Here is a 21,897-nt window from a genome sequence, read left to right on the forward strand (position 1 = left end):
CTGCTTCCAGAAGCCCTGCGAAGACCTTCCCTTCTACCCACAAGCCCTGGCCCTGGATGACTTGAAGTCTTCACCAGGTAAATAGGCTTTGTTGGAGGTTATAGCACTGTGTGTGGTGGTTGGGGTGGGGGGAGGGCAGCAAGTGGGGCAAAGGAAGGAGAGGCTCCTGGTGGCTTCTTCCAGGTCCAGCTGCCCCTGAAAGGGGGTGTGGGGCAAGTGTTCGAGGCACAGAGAGGCAGCCTTCCTCCATAGGGTTCTTGGCCTGCTTTTTTTTTTTTTCCTAGGCAAAGAACTTTATTAATCTTGTTTCAAACTTTATTCCCAGGCTTCTTCAGCTTAATTAGCTGCAAAGAATGAATTGTGTGTAAGCAAAAACTGAAAAGAGCTGCAGTGTCCAAGGGGCTTGGGCTTAAAAATATTAGAGATTTAGATTTGATCAGATCCATGAACAAAATTATAAAAAGCAGTCATAATCTAAACTAGCAGCTCCCAGTAACTTCTTCAAGTTGTATCTTCTTCAGAAGTTGACTCAATTCCGTTTGCTTCGTTCTTGGAAGCTTCATCACAATTCTCCACAAGATCTGGAACTTCATCATCATCCTCCTCTCCGGTAGCAAGTGGTGCTTTTCCGTCCACAGATTGTGTGGGCAGAGCTTCAGCCAGTCTTCTTCAGCTAGTCAGACTGTCTGCACCAAGTTGGTTTAAGACACTGGGTAGGTTTCTGTCAGCTGCTTTGTCTCAGCATGGCCTGAAATGGTGAAAGTGTTCGCTGCCAGCGATGCCTGAACTTTGGGGTTGTTAAAGTGGATCACTGTTCCTTGGTTTGTGAACATATTCACTTCTTCGATACCAGAGATATTGTTTACCCCTAACTTCTTTAAGGAGAACTGAAGTTTTTTATCATCTGCTGTAGCTGTTCTATGAACCACCTTCTTCTTCAGGCGAGCAGTTCCTTTCCCACCAATGCGCACTTGGGCTTGCAGTTTGGCGAGTTTCTCCTGGTTCATGATAGTTTCTTTCATCTTGTTGGAGCGGAAATGGGACCGCGCGGGGGACTAGGGTTGGCGCTCAGGGGGTCTCGGGCGGACCAGCCGAGATTAGGTGCACACACGCGGGGACGCAAGATCCTTGGCCTGCTTTTCAGGCTAGTTTTGCTCGCCTGCTCTCAGTGAACACACCCTGCCAAGGAAAACAACAACCGAGGGCCCAGGAGAAAAGCCACTGTGTACAGAACACAAGCCCCTAAATAGCTCTTCAGCTCCCATCTAAACCTCAGAAATGTGACTTTGGGGCAGGACAAGGGCTGCTGTGGAACAGAATCGGGACAAATACATAACAGAGCAGGGATCCTGTAATTCTACTTAATCGCAGGTTTATTTAAAAAGTGGCCTTCACGGCAGACTCTCAAAGTGCCCTGTGGTGGCAAGGCCTCATTTTACCGAGGGGGGCCCCCTGAGTCACCGCCTCCGGTGGGGGGGGGCTGGTGTGAAGGGGCCCAGGGGCTAGAAGGCCGGGTCCGAGGAGGGCTGGGTTGTGGAGAGGCCTCAGGTCTCCGGTCTCAGGCCTCAGCCCTGACCTTGGCCAAGGCTGGAAGATCCTGATTAACGTGAAACCGGAAGACAATTCGGGCGTCCTCGTCCTCAGGCAGCCCGGCTCCTGTGCGGCTGAGGGGGGAAGGTAATCATTCTGTCACTGTCTTTCTGGCCCAATTAGATGATTCAGCATATTCCCGGCCTTTCTCGGCACAGAGGTGATTTATCGTGAGCTCTGCGGGGCCTGCCGAGAGTGAGTGATGGAGAGGGGCCTGTCCTCCGGGTGTGTGCGCACACTTCACACATCACGTACACAGCGCCAGATGGGGTTGTGTGCGAGACACGAAAACATTGGCGGGGCCTCGCCCAGCCACCCCGCTTGCTATTTCTCCTGGAGAAACGCTTGTCTGGGGTGAAAATCTGTCCTTGCTCCGGGCGGGGGGCAGGGGAGGGGGGTCTCCTCACAGGAAGCCCAAGATGGGAGCAGGAGTTTAGAGATTAGCCCCCTGGGTGGCTGGGGGTGAGGAGCTTCCGGAAAACAAATGAGAAGGTGGTTGCTTCGAGGGAGGCGGGAAGGGTTGAGCCACTGAGCCGCGGGCCACTGCCATGGGAGTGGAGGCCTTTGGCCAAGGGGCCTGGTGCTGGGCCGCCGGGTGGCAGCCGCGGCGGGAATGTGTGTGGAGGCCGTGCCTGGGCCGCTGCCTTCTCCTGCGTGTTCTCACGGGCCACTCTGGGTCATTGCTGTTCATCTTGGGGACTGGGGGGAATCTCATATCTACTGCACCAGCTCAGCGAAGGAAGCTGTGTTGGTGTCCTCTGGGGTAAGGAAGCCCCAACTTGAGGTTCCTGAAGGAGTCAAAGGTGGGCTGTGGCGGTCCAGGGGCCGCCAGTGTGCATTCTTTCCATCCATCCATCTTCCCCAGAGAGTGTCCGACTTCTGCCATGAGCTCTTGATGTCAGCCATGGAACACTGCCTATGCCTGGCCACTCCCGAAGTCACTCATTGGAAGTCCAAGGGTCCTGGCCTCACATCGCATTCATACTGGCGATGTCATTTTTCCTCACTTGTGAAATACATATTACATGCTAGCAGTTATTCCGGATGCCTCATGTACCTCATTTCTTCCCAAGACAATACTTTGGTAAGGCTATTAGCATCCTGTGATGGTTAACTGAATGCAGTTAGTGGTGATTCTGGGTGTGTCTAGGAGGGTGTTTCCAGATGAGTTTAACATTTGAATTGGTAGACTGAGTCAGCAAATTGCCCTCCCCAGTGTGGGTGGGCCGCATCCAATCAGTTGAAAGTGTGAATAGCACCAAAAGGCTGAGTTAGAGGAAACTTGGCCTGCCTGCTTGTCGAGCTGGGGCACTGGTTTCCTGCCTTTAGAGTAGAACTCTAAAGCATCGATTCTCCTGGTTCTTGGACCATCAGACTAAGACTACAACTATACCACTCGCTCTCCTGGGTCTCTAGTGTATTGACTGCAGACCTTGGAACTTCTCAGCTACTTTAGCCATGTGAGCCAATTCCTTATAGTAAATATCTCTCTGTCTCTCTCTCTCTCTCTCTATATATATATATATATATATGCACTTCTGCATGAGAATTCTCATAGTTCTTTTGATAGGTTGCTGTAGATAATTGCTCTCACGTATGGCAAATACATATATGTATGTATATGTATATACACACACACGGACTAATAGGATGTATATGTACTAATACCCATATACACTCACCAGTATGTATATACACACACCAATAGGACATATATATCATATAGGGTATGTTCTGTTTCTCTGGAGAACTCTAATGCATATCACCATTTCACAGATCAGGAGACTGAGGCATGGAGAAGCCAATTCATTGTGCAGGGTCTTACTCAGGAAACTGGGATTTGTGCCAAGGCACTGTGACTCCCAGGCCCTCTTGCCTATACCACGAGTGCTCCTGACCTCTGACTGCTTAGCTTCTGCACGTTCAAATATGGTCCTCAGCAGATTCAGTACAAAAAAAATGAGCCAAGGAGCATGGCTCATGGCTCATGCCACTCACTCGTGCTTCCCATGCAAGCCAGCCAGGCCCCATCATGAAAGGATGAATGAGAATTCCCAAGGGCTGGCAGGTGACATCCAGCGTTCTCAAACCTGGGTAGCATGAGGAGACAGGTGATCCAGTGGATATGGGAAGAGTGGGAGGCGAGTGATCCAGCTTCTAGGTCTCTCTGGCTAGGGGCATGCCATGTGGCCATCCCCTGGCACCTCGGTTTTGTCAGCTGTTGAGAGGCAGGTGTAGGCTCGATTAGCTCTGTTGCCCCGGGATCCTATGATTCTGCAGGTCTGTGGCTTTCCAGATGGCTTGGGGAATAGCCCCAAGTAACCACAACCCACGTGGGCCCTTTCCCAGCCCAAGCGCTTCACGGGGAATGTATCCAATCACAGAGGAAGGAACTTGGAGGGTGACCATTCAGGTTTGCAGCCAAACTCTGCCCTTTCCTGAGACTTTGGGCAAGTTCTTCAATCTCTCCCGGCCTCTTTCTGTAAAACGGGGCTAACAACGCCAACTCCCAGGATTGCTGAGACCATGAATGCAGGCACGGTGCTAATCTAAGAGGCCACAGGGTCTGCGGCGTTTCCTTACCTTCCTGACTCAGTGAATGTCTCCATGACTCACTGTCCCAGCCCGAGGACCCAAAGTGTCACCCGTATCTCTCCCCTTCCCTTTCAGGATCTGAGAAAGCTTCAAGGACACTCTGGGATGCAGTTTACTCTCTTAAAGGGTCAGGCTTGCTTTCTCTCTCCATTTTTCTTCCCTTTTCTTGTTTCCTGGCTCTTTTCCCTGATTCCTTTCTTTTTCTCAACAAGCAGTTAGTTGCTAAGGAACTCCGTATATGTGCATTTGTGCTGTTTCTTTCAAGGTCGTATTTCCACCAGCTCTCGAATGTGAGACAAACGGCCTTCCTTCTCTTCAACCTGGCATCACATGACCCTTAAAGAGGCGGATGGAGGCTGCCTGTATGGGGCCGTGTGTGCATATGTATGTGTAGTGCAGAAATCCACCTATGTGTGTGTGTGTGTGTGTGTGTGTGTGTACACGTGCAGACACCCACATGTGTACATTTGAGCATACACAAGAACGCCCAGGTACACACCAGAATGTGCTTCTCTAGCAGATGCACAAATGAGTCTCGTAAGGCCCTCTTCTTACCCTGCCCCCAAAGTGCCAAATTGCCAATGAAATTCAAGTCATGTCTCATGGGTTTGGAAGGGAGTGTGTGTCTGGGTAAAAGGAAAGAATCCATGCCAGATCGTGGTGCTCTTTTCATCTTGAAGCCCAACATTTTGAGATGTGCCTTTGCCCAGAGGGGAGGGAAAATGAACTAAACGAGGTGGGGAAGAGACGTACCAGGTTCATGGATTAGAAGACTCCACAAAGCAAGGATGCCAATTTCCTCCCAAATCCATCTACATATCTAACACAATTCCAATTAAAACTGTAGCGGGATTCCTCGTAGGTATAGAAAAGCTGATTCTAAAATGTGTGTGGAAAAGCAAAGGAACTAGAATAGCCAGAACAGTTTTGAAAAAGAAGAAAATTGGAAGAATTCCACTACTTGATTTTAAGACCGACCACAACGTGACAGTGGTGGAGGGATAGACATATAGTACAGTGGAATAGAGAGCCCAAACACAGACCCATCAATATATGGCAAATGGATTTTTGAAGAAGGTACAAGGCAGTTCAAAGGAGGAAGTATAGTGTTTTCAACAAACGACATTGGAATAATTGGACACCTGTACCAAAAAAGTAAATCTCAACCTAAACCTCACACCTTATCCAAAAAATTAACCCAAGATGGGTCATAGGTCTGAACGTACAACATAACACAGGAATTCTTTCTAGGGTTAGGTGGAGTTCTTCGACATGAAACCAAAAGGGTAATCAATCTATGAAAGAACAATTGATGAACTGAATCTGACCCAAATTGAAAACTTTCGTTCTGCGAGAAACACGCTTAAGAGGATGAAGCAGTGGCAAGCTACAGACTGGAGAAAATAATTCGCCAATCATGTATCCAACCAAAGACTTGTCTGCAAAATATGTCAAGAATTCTCAAAACTCTGCAGTGGGAAAACTAACAGCCTGATTAAAGTCAAAACACTCCGACACTTCACCGGAGAGGATAACAGATGGCAAATAAACAGAAAACGATGTTCAGCATCAATAGCCATGAGGGAAATGCTGAGATCTGTATTACACACCTATCAGAATGGCTAAAATGAAAAACGCCTACCATATCAAGTGCAGGCAGGATGTGGAACAACGTAGCACACGTTGCCAGTGGGAACGTCCAATACTGCAGCCTCCCTGAGAAACGGTTTGGCAGTTTCTTGTAAAGTTAAGCAACGATCTCCACATGACCCGGCAATCCCACGCCCATTATTTATCCAAAGGAAATGCAAATGTATGTTCCTGCAAAAATCTGCCAAGAAACTTGCTAACGGTTCTGTTTATGATTACCCCAAAGTGGAAACAACGCAAACATCCTCCAGTGAGTGACAGGTTAGACGAATGGTGGTATACCCATCCAACGGAAGACTATTCTGCCATGAAAAGAAATATTAACTATTGAAATACTCAGTGTGGAGGGATCTCGAGAGTGTTACGTTGAGTGAAAGAAGCCATTGTGAAGAGCTTACATGCTGCATGGTTCCATCTACATGAGGTTCTGGGAAAGATGACACTACAGTGGTGGGGAATGGATCGGTGGTTCCCAAACATTAGGGTTGGGGAAGAGCTTGACTAGAAATGGGGAGCAAGATGCAGGAATTCGGGGTGATGGAGATGTTCTGTGTCCTGATTGTGGTAATAGTTAACAAGAGTCTTTGCATGTGTCAAGATTCATAGGACTGTATACACACACACATACACACACACAACGCACAGTTTGGGGTTGTCCCTTAATGAATTAAACACCCAGTACCATTTATCTATTTGAAGGAGTTACGATTTCTTTCCTCTTTTCAGAAGGGAGATTGGACACATGGACTGGTCTTAGACAGATCTGTTCATCACCTGTAGAGGCTGGAGGCTAAATATTTGGTACAGAACTTCCCTACCACCCTCCACCCCTCCCCTCGACCTGGATGCCACAATTCCTTTCTGCTACACTTTCCCCAACCCTTACTTTGCTATCACAACGTGCCTGTACCTGTAGGGATCCTACTTTTTCATCCTAAGCAGGCCCTGTGGTCTCTGTTAGAACAGTGTGCTTAGGGACACAACAGGACAGAAATGTTTAAAATTGAGACTGACTGCAGGACACTCTGGGCCCAGGGTGGTCTGGAGCGGACAGTGTCTCTGGCTTGCCGGTGATCCCATGTGCGTGCTGCATTTGTCCCGTTCGGAACCCTCTTTCTTGTTACTCCCCCTCCCACAGCCCCCCGGTTCAGAAAAGGGGACAGCCATGGTGGAAATGTGATTCCTGACAAACAGATAAGTAGATTAAGGCTGGCAGAAATTAGGGCCCTCGAAGCAATCAGACTGCAGATAAAACAGAAATTTAATGAAAATTGAAAATACAATCCATATTACGTAGCCATTAAAAATGATGTTTACCAGGAGTTTGCAATCACATGAAAAATGCTTATATCACTACGCTGAGCAAGAAAAGAGCAAATTACCAAATTGTGTGTACAGTTGATCACAATTACATTTTAAAAGATGTAGAGTAAAAAGACGGAAGCTAAATATACCGGGCGGCTGGCAGTGACCGACTTTCAGTGGGAGGAGGAGTTCCCCGCCCCCCGCCACTGTGGCTCTGTACTTTAATCTATACATTCCAAATATTTTCTAGATTGACTACGTTCATCTAATTTAAATTAATCTTCAAACTGAGGAAATAGAACATTGGGATTTTATTTTAAAAATACAATGTGGAGCCCTGGCGCTCTGTGCGTAAGTGATCAAATATTTATTTAGCACCTCGCCTGTCCTGAATCCTTTGCACAATAACACGGGCACTGCCAGCCCTGCCCCCCCTTTCCCCTCCTGTAGCAGAGCCTCTCCAGCACACACAATGTCATCATCTGAGCACTGCATTTGGGACTAAGTGCCTCATCGAATGACCGAGGCAAGCTTAAGGATCTGGCACAGAACATCACTGACAAAGCAGCTTCCTTTGGACAATTTTGCCATGACAGACACCCTCCAGTAAACCCATGTCTAGGCCTGAAAGGTCCCCAGTTAAAACCCCTGTGTCTCCCGTTAATCACAGGCTCCCAGCGACTCTGGCTCAGCCTCCCTCTCTTGCAGCCCAGCCCCCAGCACTCATCAAACAGGTCCCCTTTTGTATCTGCTGGCCCACTCTCTCACTGCCAGCTTCCCCTGATTGACAGCACCCACCTGTCAATCACAGGCCCCACTCAACGGGCTTTGCAGGGTTACTGCAGGGCCCCTCGGCCTGCCTTCCATGACATGGGCATTCTTCCCCTCGGGCTAAGACCTCTCCCAGCCCCCTGCCATGCCCCCGAGTGATCTGCAGGCCATTCACAATGCCTGGCCGGCCTCATTAGCCCGGGGGCCTTTGGGGCCCCTCCTCAGTGCAAGGCACCATTCACGCTGATCCCCGCCCTCCAAATTCAGTGTTAGGCCACCTGACCCCTGTCGGCAACAATTTCTGTGACAAGACTCAGTGTGGGAAAGGCCAGTGACACTTTCTAGACAGATCAGGCCCCACATGGCCTTCTTTGACCCTGCCCCTCTCCTGCTGCCACTGCTGGCCGGGATGGTAGGTGGGGAGAGCCTCTGGGCCTGGAGGGCACACCCTCCCGGGCTCTCCAGAAAGGGCTCTATCGTCCCTGTTAACCACAAAAATGGTGCAAGCCAGACCAGGAGAAGCAAACATGGGGCTGAATCTGCCAAAGTGGAGGAGAATTAAGCTGAGCCCAAAGAGAGAGGGAATGGGGCTCAGAGCCCCTGCCGGGCTACAGGAAAGGCAGGTAGAGCACATCCCAGAGAGTCAGAGAGAGAGAAGGTGGGGGAAGGGAGGAGGAAGAGGAAGAAGACCAGCACTGCACGTGGGCCATATTTGGAGCCCTGGGCCAGAACTGGCAAGAGATATTACCAAGTTCCAGAAACCTCTGGTCTAACTGGGCAGGCAGTTGCAATGCACTGTGGTGAGTGCTGTGACAGGCGCAGGTATAACACAGCACAGATTCCAGAAAAAGGATTTGTCCCCCAGCCTCTGGGTGTGTGAATGTGAGTGTGCACGAGCGTGTACAGTGCAGGATGTCAGGAGAGGCCCCCCCAGAGAAGCTGGTAACTGAACCAAGTCTTGGGCAACGGGCAGCAAGCAGCTGGTCAGGCAAAGAAATAGGGAGGGGCGTTCCAGGTAGGGGGAACAGAATGTGCAAAGCCACAGCCCAGCGCCAGCGTTCTTCTGTTTTCTCCCAAGGGGACCTCAGGGGACTTCACCTAGGAGCTTGGCGCAAGCTCCACCTTGACTTCCTGCCTCAGGTCATTGGTGATGGACAGGCTATGTATCAGACGCCTCCGATGTGGCTTGGGTTCTCACAGCATGGTGGCTGGCTTCTGAGAGGAAGTGTCCATGGAGGTGGCATCCCGAGAGCGAGGATCTCAAGAGGAGGGCTTATAGGGAAGCTTCATGGCCTTGGCTGGCCTAGCCTGGGACATCATTCCCTGTCACTTATATTGTGTTCTACTGGTTACAAGTGAGTTACAAGGCCATCTCAGATTCAAGGGGCAGGGACATAGATGCCTTGGAAGACATGTCAAAAGATTCACAGGCGTGTTTGAAAGTGCCCTGGATGATGTGGATGAGCTGGTCCTGCCCTCTGTAACACACTGGAGACTTTCTGATGACAACATTAAGAATGAAACCTGAGGGGCGCCTGGGTGGCTCAGTGGGTTAAGCCACTGCCTTCGGCTCAGGTCATGATCTCAGAGTCCTGGGATCGAGTCCCATATCGGGATCTCTGCTCAGCAGGGAGCCTGCTTCCCTCTCTCTCTCCCTCTGCCTACTTGTGATCTCTCTCTCGCTGTCAAATAAATAAATAAAATCTTTAAAAAAAAAAAAAAAAAAAGAATGAAACCTGAGGGTTCCTGATAGTGCCCCTGGTGAGTTTATTAGCGGGAAAGCCCAGCTCTAAGAGTCACGCATTATTCGAATGACAGCTTGAACCAGGACAGCCACCAGCAGCAAGTTCGTTCCAGAGGGAACTTAATGCACACACCAGCTCGAATAAACGTCTGTTCCATCTGTTGGTGGGAACAGCAAATGTGGAGGGTAGTGCACACAGGAGAGGAAGGAAGGGTTTAGAGGGAGGGAATGGTGGGCGCCTGACTGGCTTAGTTGGTTGGGCGTCTGTCTGCCTTCTGCTCATATCATGATCTTGGGGTCCTGGGATGGAGCCCTGTGTCAGCCTCCCTGCCAAGCAGGGAGCTGCTTCTCCCTCCCCCGCTCATGCTCATGCACACACTCTCTCTCTCTCTCCCTCTCGAATAAATAAATCTTAAAAAAAGAAAGAAGGAAAGGTGAGAGAGGCATTTCACTAATTAGCAAGATGTGAGAAGTGCCCTCCTTTCAAGGCCTCCCTCTCATAATGGAGCCGTAGGAGGAGTCAGAAATGGTTGGGGAGCACCTGGCTGGCTCAGTTGGAAGAGCGTGCGATTCTTGATCTCAGGGTTGTGAGTTCGAGCCCCATGTTGGGTGTAGAGAGTACTAAAAAGAAAGGAAAGAAGGGAAGGAAAAGAAGGAAGGAAGGAAGGAAGGAAGGAAGGAAGGAAGGAAGGAAGGAAAGAAAGAAAGGAAGGAAAGAAAGGAAGGAAGGAAGGAAAGAAAGAAAGAAAGAAAGAAAGAAAGAAAGAAAGAAAGAAAGAAAGAAAGAAAGGAAGGAAGAAAGAAATTGTTTAGGACTTAAAGTTTGACCAGGTACATGGCTTTGGCTGGGTCACTTTGGCTTTCTGGCCTCTGCGCCCTCATCTGGAAGATGAGAGGGTCAGAGGAAGGTCTCTGAGGTTAGTCTGAGGTGACTCCTCAATTTTAACGAGAGGAATGGCATCCAGTAGGCCATGGGGGGTTGGGCTAGTACAGGGGGGCCATCCTTCAGTTCAACAGGCTTTGCCAAGCCTGGGGCCTGGGCAGGAAACCAGCCAAGCTAGGCCTGTGCTGGCAAAATGCCACATATCCAAGGACATTCTCAGCCAGAGTGCGCAGAGTTCCCAGGAATCAGGCACTGTGGTTCGTGTTCCCCTTGTGAAGAATCGCATCCCAGGGCACTCGCTGTTTAAGTTAATATTAAAACGACAGAAAAAAGAGTTCTTCTGCCCCTTCTGGGCAATCTAGGGAGAGAAGATGGAGCAACTATTCTCAGCTCACCAAATTGCCATGTGACAGATGACTTTTTTACATTGTGAGTGGGGTTCCTTGAAACCGCCCACATGGAATTCCGGCCAGAGGTGTTTTCCACACCCGGATCAGCTCGCTGGCTCCTGAGCCATATGGGATTCTGCGAGGCCAAGGGAACCGCAGGACCAGGACACCCCAGGTGCCTCTTAGAGGCCCAAACAGCAGGTGGAACCCTGTGCTACGAGGCTGGCCCCAGTCCCCTAGCGTCAGGCTTCTTCCAGGTCAGGACACGGTGGAAAGGCTGGTGGAAAAGGCTATCACATAAAACAGTGAGGAGTAGGGGAGATTTGCTTCTGGAAGGTCCCTCTACAGAGGCACAGTGCTCATCCTATGGAAGAAGATATTTTCCAAAGAGTGCTCGTTCACCCCATATACCCTTCTGCAGTGCAGAGTAGAGTGGGGTCCATGTCCGCATCCCCTTGCATCTGATGGCCTCTGACCAGGGGAAGTAACATGATCTGACTTCTGAGGCTTGGTCAGTAAAGGCCAGTGAGTTTCCTCAAGGTTCTTTCTTGGGACTCTCACTCTTAGAATCCGTGAGTCACATTGTGAGCAAGTGAGAGACCCACGAGCAGGCCCACGTGTTCGTGTTCCACTCCATAGGCCCCACTGAGGTACCAGCCAACAGCCGGCACGAGCTCCCAAACGTGGGTATGAAGGAGCTTCCAGATTGTTCCGGCCCCCAGCTCTTGAGACAGCCCCAGCTTTGAGTCTTTCCCTCTGAGGGCCCAGACATTATGGAGCAGAGACAACCTGTCCTTGATAGAACCTCTCCAATTTCCTGACCCACAAAAATCTGTGAACAAAATAAAATGGTGGTTGTTTTAAGCCAGGAATTTTGTGGCTTTATACCCTCTGAAGCAGTTATCAATCAGCATTTCTCAAACGGTAGTCCTTGGACTTCCCACGATGGGCGGGGCTGGAGGTGGGAGAGAAGTTTGCTGAAAATACCATCCTGACCCTACTCCAGATTCAAGGAATCGGAACTCTTGGGGGATAGGGTCAGAAAATGAATATTTTTAAAAATGTTTTTATTTATTGAGAGAGAGCATGCGTGCATGAGCGGAGGGAGAAGGGGAGAAAGAATCTCAAGCAGACTCCAGGCTGAGCAAGGAGCCTAACATGGGGCTCCATCTCATGACCCTGAGATCATGACCTGAATTGAAATCAAGAGTTGGACGTTCCACTGCCCGAGCCACACAGGTGCCCCCAGAAAATCAATATTTTAAACCACCACCTGCACATGATTCTGAGGCATCGCTGTGGGCAACTCCATTAGCACAGGGTTAGGGAAACAATCTTGATAATGATTTGCCTTAGTTGTTTGGTTGCAATTTACAAACCCAACTCTAGCTAACTGAAGCTCCAGATGAGACTTTCTGAACAGAGATACATGCTTCTCGCCTCCTACTTCAGACCAACCATCTCTCCTCCCCACTGTCTCGCGGCCAGGTGTGGCCATGTGACTACGCGGAGACATAATGGGAAAAGTCATGGACAGAACTCTAGGAGCCTTCCTTCAAAGACAGCTGATGTGTCCTTCCCCCCCCCCCCCCCTTTTGTTTTTTCTGCTGGTGGGAGTGTGGACATGAAAGCTGGAGCTGGAGCAGCCATCTTGGACCAAGAAGAGACCCAGAGAACAAACACTAGGCACACATGAGTGACAAGATAATAGGAAAACCAATGCTGGGCTTCATTATTCTGGACTTTTGCATATGAAACAAATAAACTCTCTTGTTCAGGCTCCTGCGACTTTGGGTCACTGTTACTTGCACCTGAATGTCACCTTCACCAGTACAAAAAGCAGATCTGGTGAGCAAAAATCTCCAGGTGATTTGGTACCTAGGGCCAAGGGCTGACGGGGGACTGCCAGGATCCACCTACGCCATGCGTCTAGAGCAAGCTGAGGTCAGAAAAGCCTCCTAGGCCTAGAAACATACCAGGAGACGCCCGCTGGCTGTTTTGAAGTTCTTTCCGCAATCCACAGGGTTTGTTTAAGATGGGGTGGCAGACTGCTTGCTCCTTCATTCCAGGCTCCCACGAGGACTTAGATAATGCTGGTCAAAGCCAGCCGTATCCTAGGTGCCCCCGGGGAGCAGTTCTGGTGGTAGGTGCCGAGGATCTGGCTTCAAACAGGTTTGTGCCCAAGACCTCATTAGGGTTCAACTTTTATCTAAGTACTCTAAGATTTATTTATTTATTTATTTAAAGGTTTTATTTCTTTGTCAGAGAGAGCAAGCACGTGCACAAGCAGAGGGAGTGGCAGGCAGAGGGAGAAGCAGACTCCCCCACCAGCAATGAGCCTGACTCGGAACTCCATCCCAGGACCTGAGCCAAGGGCAGATGCTTAACCGACTGAGCCACTCAGGCGTTCCCTACTCTAAGCTTTATTCATAATAATGCCATTTAAGGAGCACTTCCTATGTGCTAGGCAAAGTTTGCTAAGCACTTAGCGTACATGATTGCATTTATTCTTGAAAGAACTCGATGTGGAAAAGCCCCTCTTACTAGCCGTGTGAGAAAGCGGGCTCAGAGGGGTGGCGTGTAGTGAGCCCAAGGTCCCACAGATGGCAGTGAAGCAGCTAGAACTCGGACCCAAGTCTCCGAGATTCCGAAGTTCAGGGGCTAACATTTTGGTGACCTTCTAGAAACCAACTCTGTCCCCTTCCATCCGACTGGAACTGTCTCGCCAAGCGGGCACTCTTCCTCGCCCCAGAAGGCAGAAACCAGGAACACTCCCAAAGCAAGGCTGTAGATGAAAGAGAGCACGCCAAGACAGGCTTGGGCAAGTGGGCAATGCCTCTGCGAGGGGTTTGGAGATGATCCCTGGTCCAGGACTTGGCGAGGCTGAGAGGGAAAGTGCTTTTGGCCCCCAGCCACAGCAGCCACCTGTGAAAGAAAGCTGGGTGTGTGTTTGCATCAAGCCTAATGGGGAGTGGATTCGGCCATGGATGACTGCTCACGGGAACTTTTCAGCCTTCAAAGCACCCCTGCTTTCCAGTGAATGATTACTAATTGCTCATTCTAGAAAACCAGAAGCCCCCCTCTCCTCTCACCTTACCTTTACCTCTCTCCACCTCAACTCCTTGACTCGCAAACCACCAATTAGGAGCAGCAGAAACTACTAGCCGCTAATTAATACTAATTAACAGGGCTACTTAAAGTAAATGCTACTTACAAAGCCAAAAGCATTTACCTATTATGAGTTAAATGGGAAAGGTCATGCCAAGTTTACACAGCTGCCCGGATGTCCTTCCATTCATCACCTTTCTTTCCGGAGCCTTTCTTCCGCCCCTGGTCACTGCCTGTATCACTCCAGAAGATAGAGACTCGTCTTTTTTGATAACCGTCAGCCACCTTCTCCACGGTTCCACGGTGCCTGGAAACAATGCTTTGGCGGAGGCAGAGGACACTGGAATGAGTCTGTAGGGATGTCTGCGGTGTCGGAAAACCTCAGAGGGTCTTCTGAAGGCGGCCTCGGGGATCTGGGTCTTACAGTCTGGATACCCTCATCCCCAAACCCTTCCGTGTCCTTGAGTGTTTGCACATCTGAGTGAAGGTGCTCCGGAAGTCAAATCAGAGATGCCCACTCCACCTGGCTAGCTCCCCCACCTGCCAGGCATGGGGAGGAATTGCACTTCCTGCCTGCTTCCCTCACCACCCGCGGATGACTGGGGCCACCTGACCCATCAATGGCAACCAATGAGTTCTGAGCCGGAAGTAAGCCCGTTTTCCCTCTGTCGCAATAGATGGCACTGTTCGAAATAGCAGCTCATCGACCTGGGTCCTGGAGCGAAGGCCAGAGAAAGCAGAACCCCTCAGCCAAGCCTGAAGGGGCACACTGTGTGCGAGTGAGAAATCAATCTTTGTCGTACCAAAGTCGCTCAGAATTTAGGGGACCACTGATGACTAGTGCCCGCCACAGGGGTTCTTAGCCTTTCCATTCCCAATGTGGGAATTCTTGTTAGGATACCTGAAGGGATTCGAAATCTCACCTGACACTAAGCGAGCCTATGGCCAGCACAAGTAATTCCCTGCAGCAAGCGTTAGGGGGTCCCTCCAGGCCCCCACAACTATCACTTTTCAACCCTTGACACCTTTTTGGCATTGCTAAACTCTCACCCACTGCAGATAACTGAGATTACCTTAGAGCTGGCTTGATGACGTGCTACACCTCTTTCCCTGCTTCTAACCTCCACGCCTGACCTGCTCAGAACAATGTTCTGTCTGACGCGGAGCCAGGAGACTTTCATCCTCCATCGTGACTCACTCGCTAGGCAGGAACTCACCTCCATCCGACCGTGGCCCCCGAGTACACCTCCAGGCAAGCTATCCCAGAGATCACGGGCAAGCAAGGCTCACAAACTCAGACAAAGAGCTCGAATCCACACGGTGTAACAAAGCAACTGGAAACATACCGAAGCAGGGAGAGAGAGGTGGGGTAGGATCACATACTTAGGACAGGGTACAAGCAGACAGAAGGACTGCACTGCTTGAATCCTGGGGTAGGCAATACTCTGTCTCTCTCTGCTGCCTCCATCAGCCTTCCCCCGCTGATTGTGTGGGTACGAGACCGTAGTTGAGGTTTGAGGTGCATAGAAGTCTGGAAGGTGCCCGGGGCCAATGGCGCACGCATGCTCTATCAGAGAGATGCAGAGACAGCATGTCTGGCCACGGCTGCGCGTCTCCAATTAGCCCGAGGAACAGCCATGGTGGTAATTTGCATTTCTTGGGCATGGGACACATGGGGCCAGAATGAGTGTTACCAATGGGTGGCTGAATATTGAGAGCCTCATATGCCTCATGTATATTTAGTTTATTATGAATATTTAGTGCCTCAGGTGCCTTAAATATATTTAGTGCCTCATGAATATTCTGTGCCTCTTGTATATTTAGTATCTCATGAATATTAGGAATCTCTCACTCCTTCTACCTCTTTCTCTCTGTGTTCGCCCATATGCTCTACCTTATCTGTCTAACGCTTTCCCCAGCTTACTAACTTCCTTATCAATGACGAATTCCATCCATCCCACTGCTTTCTTGTCTTCGATGGCAGAACTGAATGTTCTTAAACACAGCAGTAAGTACACACGGTGTCATCGGTCATAGCAAAAAACAAACTCTCTTGGTCAGAATTCAATCGCAAGTTCGCAAGAGCTCACCACGCACAGGCACTTTCCAAGCTTATCTCACGTGATGGCACCCCGAAAGGCAGGCTTCATTTTGCTTCCTTTACATGGAAGGGTGTTGAAACACAGAGAGGTTTAGAAACTTGCCAGAGGTCACAAGCTGGTAAGAAGCATAGTCAGAACGTGAACTCAAAGTTGGTTCTGTTGCTTCCATTCATGCTTTTTGGCCTTTCGTCTCCACTGGGGATGTTCTACATCAGCTTGATGGCTCCCACCTGTCACCTGAGCTTCCTATTATTTTCCAAATAAAGATCCAAACCCTTGCCACCACTTACTACAAGTCCGGCATAATCTGGCCCCTGCTGACCACCCTGGCCTCTCCTTCCCCACTCCATCCCCCTCACCGTCTATCTTCCAGTCACACGCAGATCTTGTTGTTGTTGTTTTTAAGATTTTATTTATTTATTTATTTATTTGACAGAGATCACAAGTAGGCAGAGAGGCAGGCAGAGAGAAAAAAGGGGAAGCAGGCTCCCCACTGAGCAGAGAGCCGGATGCAGGGCTTGATCCAGGACCCTGAGATCGTGACCTGAGCCAAAGGCAGAGGCTTAACTTGCTGAGCCACCCAGGCACACCCCCCTTTTTTTAAGATTTATTTATTTATTTGAGAGAGAGAGAGAAAAAGAGAGCATGCACATGTACACACTTGCAGGAGGGAGGGGCAGAGGGAGAGGGAGAAGAAGACCTCCTTGCTGAGCAGGGAGCTCAATGCTGGGACTGCATCCCAGGACCCCGGATCATGACCCAAGCTGAAGGCAGACACTTAACCAACTGCACCACCCACGCACCCCTCACACCCTGATATTTTATCAGCTCTCAAATAGGCCATATTACCTCCCATCACAGGACATTTGCACATGCCACTCCTTCTGTCTGCAATGCTTTGCCCTTCCTTCTAATCTGGCTCATGCCCATTTGTCCTCATATCTCCACCTGCATGTTCCCTCCCACCCCAGCAAGAAATTCTGACCCCTCTAGTCTAGGTCAGTTTCTTAGTTTACAGAATCCTCCCCTGCAGAGTACTGGTGTCAGCTTATAATTATATTTGCATTGCTGTCATTATTCACTAACCTCTTCACTGACTTGTGCATGCTCTGGAATCAGGGACCCTGGGCTTTTGCTCCTCCGCCATATCTTGCATGCCCTCCCTGTAGGTGTTTGTTGATGTCAATATAGGTGCTTACCCTGAGGAAGTTGCCAGGGTCCCTGCATCAGACACCATCCTCCAGCAGTTTCTTTCTCAAGAGGAAGAGAAAAACTACCTTACCTGGAATCAAAACTGATGACCACCTGTATCGTGTGACCTCAAGGGGTCTCAAAATTATCCTCCCTCCCCTTAGTTTGCTGGAAAATTCCATGACAAAATGCCTTTGGAATGGCATTTTCTGTGAAGATGCAAATCCGTCTAGGAGAGCTTTCACATGAAGCCCGAGCTCAGTTAGAATCAGATTCCAGGGGGGCGCCTGACTGGCTCAGTCGGTAACTCTTGATCTTGGGGTTGTGAGTTCAAGCCCCATGTTGGGGGTGGAGATAACTTAAAAATGGGGGAAAAAATCTTTTTTAAAAAAAGAATCAGACTCCAATCACATTTATTGAGCACCTACTGTGTGCCAGGGAGCATGCTAGGCACTTATTACCCATATAAAGTGTTAGTTATCTACCGCTGCATAACAAATTACCCCCAAACCCAGAGGCTTAAAATCAGCACATGTTTCCTCTGTTACAGTATCTGCAGGTCAGGAATCCAGGTGTAGCTTAACTGGGTACCTCTAGTTAGGGTCTCTAGTGAGGCTGTGGTCAAGATACTGAGCAGTCACAGGTTCTACTGAGGGGTGGATGGGGTGGGGGACTTCTAAGCTCACTCATGCGGCTGTTAGTGGCCTCCCGCGCTCACTGGCCATTGGCTGGAGACATTCCCTCACCATGTGGGCCTCCCCGTGAGCACCTCACATGGTAGCTGGCTTCCCTCAGAGCAATTGAGCGAGAAAGCAAGAGAGGGTGGGCAAGATGGGAACCAAGTCTTTGTATAGCCTAATTCCGTATTCCATTTCTGTTCATTAAAAGTGAGTCAGCAGGTCCAGCCTACACTCAGGGGGAGGGGATTACGCAAGAGCTTGAATACCAGGAGACCGAGATCATGGGAGTGAGCCACTGGCAAGGCTGCCTTCCATCTATCAGTTCCCATTTCATCCTACCAGCAGCCTGGTGAGGGACCTTTTATCTTCATTTCAAAGGGGGAAAAGCTGGTTCAGAGAGGCTAAGGGTGGTGGTTAAATTTTATGTGTCAACTTGGCTAGGCTATGGCCCACAGTTGTTTGGACGAATACTTCAGATGTTGCTGTAAAGGTATTTTTGTAGATGTGATTAACATCAACAGTCAGCTGACTTTAAGTAAACCAAGATTACCCTCCATAATGTGGGTGGGTGCCATCCAATCAGTGGACTGCCTTAAGAGGAAAACTGAGGTTTCCTGGAGAAAAAGGGATTCTGCTTCAAGACTGCAACATAGGAATCTTAGCCGAGTTTCCAGCCCACCAGCCCATCCTACAGATTTCGGCGTCAAGACTACAATGTGAACTCCTGTTGGGATTTTCTGTCTGTTGGCCTGCCCTGTGTATTTCAAACTCCAGACCGTGACATCAGTTCTCGCCTGAGTTTCTGGCCCTACAAGTTTCAGACTTGTCAGCCTCCACAATCGTGTGCGTCACTTTCTCAACATGAATCTCTTCATCTATATATACACGCGCTTATGTTGATGTTTATATCCTGTTATTTGTTTCTCTGGAGAACCGACTGATACAGTAGGTTGTCCCAAGTCATGTAATTGGTAAAGTGGCAAAGCAGGGAGCTGGAGAAAGAGGTCGAGAGCATAAAGCAATCATCCGTCAACAAATATTTACTGGGTAGTGTAGCAGATGCTGTTTTCCAAATATGGCCTCCACAAGATATCCCAACCTACAAGCTCGTCTTACAATGTGATTTTGAGGCTTCTCCCATCAAGAGGTGGGGTCTGTGTTCTCTCCACTTGAACATAGGTGGGTGTGTGACTACAGTAGAAGTATAGCTATTTGATTCCCAAGCCTGACTCCTAAAAGGTGATGCTGCCTTTTTTTTTTTTTTTCAAGATTTTATTTGTGAGAGAGAGAGATTGAGAGAACAAGGGGCAGAGGGAGAAGCAGGCTCCCCATTGATCAGGGAACCCGACACGGGGCTCGATCCCAGGATCCTGGGACCACGACCTGAGCTAAAGGCAGACACTTCACCAACTGAGCCACCCAGGTGCCCCAATACCACATGTTTCTACCCATCTTGAACCAATCCCACTTGGAACTCCGCAGTGATGCTGTGAGGCAGCCCAAGCTAGTCTGGGTGGACAGAGCCCCTGGAGAAGCCATGTTGCAGGCGTTCCGGGCTGACAGTTAACAACCAGCACCCACCAGTGGACAGACCTCTGGGTGATTTCAGCACCAGCCTTTGGACTCCCAGTCCTTCTAGAGTGGTGACAAGCTGCCCCTGCCATGCCTTGTCCGCATACATGCCAGAAATTTTGAGGCATTAAGAAAAAAGACTTTTGGGGCGCCTGAGTGGCTCAGTGAGTTAAGCCTCTGCCTTCAGCTCAGGTCATGATCTCAGGGTCCTGGGATCGAGTCCTGCATCGGGCTGTCTGCTAGGTAGGGAGCCTGCTTCCTCCTCTCTCTCTCTCTGCCTGCCTCTCTGCCTACTTGTGATCTCTCTCTGTCAAATAAAATCTTAAAAAAAAAAAAGAAACAAAGACTTTTGCCATTTTTAGTTGCTAAGTTTAGGGGTGATTAGTTATGCAGCAATAGATAACTGGGCCGGGGGCGCCTGGGTGGCTCAGTGGGTTGGGCCGCTGCCTTCGGCTCGGGTCATGATCTCGGGGTCCTGGGATCGAGCCCCACATCGGGCTCTCTGCTCGGCAGGAAGCCTGCTTCCTCCTCTCTCTCTCTGCCTGCCTCTCTGCCTACTTGTGATCTCTCTCTGTGTGTCAAATAAATAAATAAAATCTTTAAAAAAAAAAAAAAAAAAAAGATAACTGGGCCGTCCGTCCCTGCACCAAGTGCTGTTAGAGGTCCCAGGGGTACACTGGCGAGTGAGATAAACATGGTCTAAAGGAGTTTTGTATCAGGCAGCTCGGGCGGCTCTAACAAGACACCGCAGGCTCGGTGGCTTAAACAAGAAACATTTATTCCTTGCGGTTCTGGAGCCTAGGAAGTCCAAGTTCGTGTTTCCAGTCAATCCAGGTCCTAGTGAGAGCTCTCTTCCTGACTCGCAGAGGGTTGTCTTCTTACTGTGCCCTCACCGCTCTCTGCTGCCTCTTCTCAGAAGGGCACTAATCCCATCACGAGGGCCCCACCCTCGTACCTCATCTAAACCTAATGACCTCCCCAAGGCCCTGCCTCCAAATATCATTACGTTGGGGGTTAGGGCTTCAACATAGGAATTTGGTGGGGGCTGGAGGAGGGCACGAGCAACAGACATTCTAGCAACGTTACATACCTAATGGAGGGAAGCGCTCCTGGTCACAGAAATGAATGAGTACATAAGCTATCAAAACTGTGGAGAAAATAGAACAGGTGATGTGTTCCAGAAATACGGATTAGGCCGGGGTAGTCAGGAGAGGCCACACTGGTGCCATTTGAGTAGAGATGGGGATGATGGGGAGGGGCAGACAAGCAAAGAGCAAGGGAAAGGCATTCCCGGCAGAAGGGACAGCAAGTTCAAGGCTGGAACCAAGGCCAAACTAGGATGGGGGCTCCCAGCAACTGGGAGACGGCAGGTGGCAGGGATAGGGAACTTCATTTGCTGATAAGGAAGGGTCAGGAGCTTCCACTGGTTTCTTCACAGCCAGCATGTGGTGGTGCTGGGACGGGAGCGTAGGTCAAATTCAGTGCCTGCAGGAAAGAGGATCCTGGGAGGGATTGGAGGCTTGAGCTCCCTCAGAGTTGGTCCAGCCCTGCCCAAACCCTGCTCTGTGCTGAGCTGACCTCCACCCCCCCAGCCAGGGGGAGGGAAGGAGGGGAGGAGGGTGGAGGGGCAGAGGGACTCCCACGCATATCAATGGGCTCTTTCTCCTTTCACTAAGCTCAGCAGAACTCTGGCCTTTGTCTGGGGCCCCTGCTCCCAGGGCAGATCTCATAAAGGGCGGGCAGGCCTGGCCAAAGTACCCAGTCCTGGCTGGCCTCACAAAGGCAGGGTGAGGAGGTTAAAGCCCGGTGTCAGCTGCTCAGAATCTCGTCCCTGGGGCTTTTCCTGCTTTTGTTGTTCCTGGCCATAGGCCTGATATGGAAGGGGGGCCTCTCTGCCATTACTGGCTGAAGAAACTCGGGTGGGGGATGGCGAGGCTGGTCTCTGCCAAGGTTACAATGGACTGGTGAGCCATGGGGGCGGGCGATGCGGGGGAGGGGTGTGCCGTCTCTGGGCTTTCAGGTCCCCGCAGCTCCACGGGCTCCACGGAGCTCATCAATCCATATCTTAGATCCTGCAGTCTTGGGCAAAGAACCCGAGACTTCCTCTTGGGGACAGTGCCCCCACAGCAAGTTCACTAAGGTTCCGAGGGAAGGACGGGGCGTCTCCAAGACACTGCTGGGGGACTGGGGGTCTTCCTACCGGGACTCTCTGGAAGTTGTGGATGAATGCGCTAAACGTGCACATCCCTGTCAACAAGAGAAGGACAGATCAATCGGGGAACAGTCACATGACAGAACACTACGCAGCAGTAGCAGC

The 21,897-nt window shown here is 50.1% G+C and overlaps 1 pseudogene; it reads right to left on the minus strand.

Moving 5' to 3' along the window:
• Window positions 1–501: 501 nt before the first annotated feature.
• On the minus strand, window positions 502–1,116 carry LOC123934605 (annotated as a pseudogene).
• Window positions 1,117–21,897: the final 20,781 nt, after the last annotated feature.

Source organism: Meles meles, chromosome X (genome assembly GCF_922984935.1).
Source record: "Meles meles chromosome X, mMelMel3.1 paternal haplotype, whole genome shotgun sequence".
Lineage (NCBI taxonomy): Eukaryota > Metazoa > Chordata > Mammalia > Carnivora > Mustelidae > Meles > Meles meles.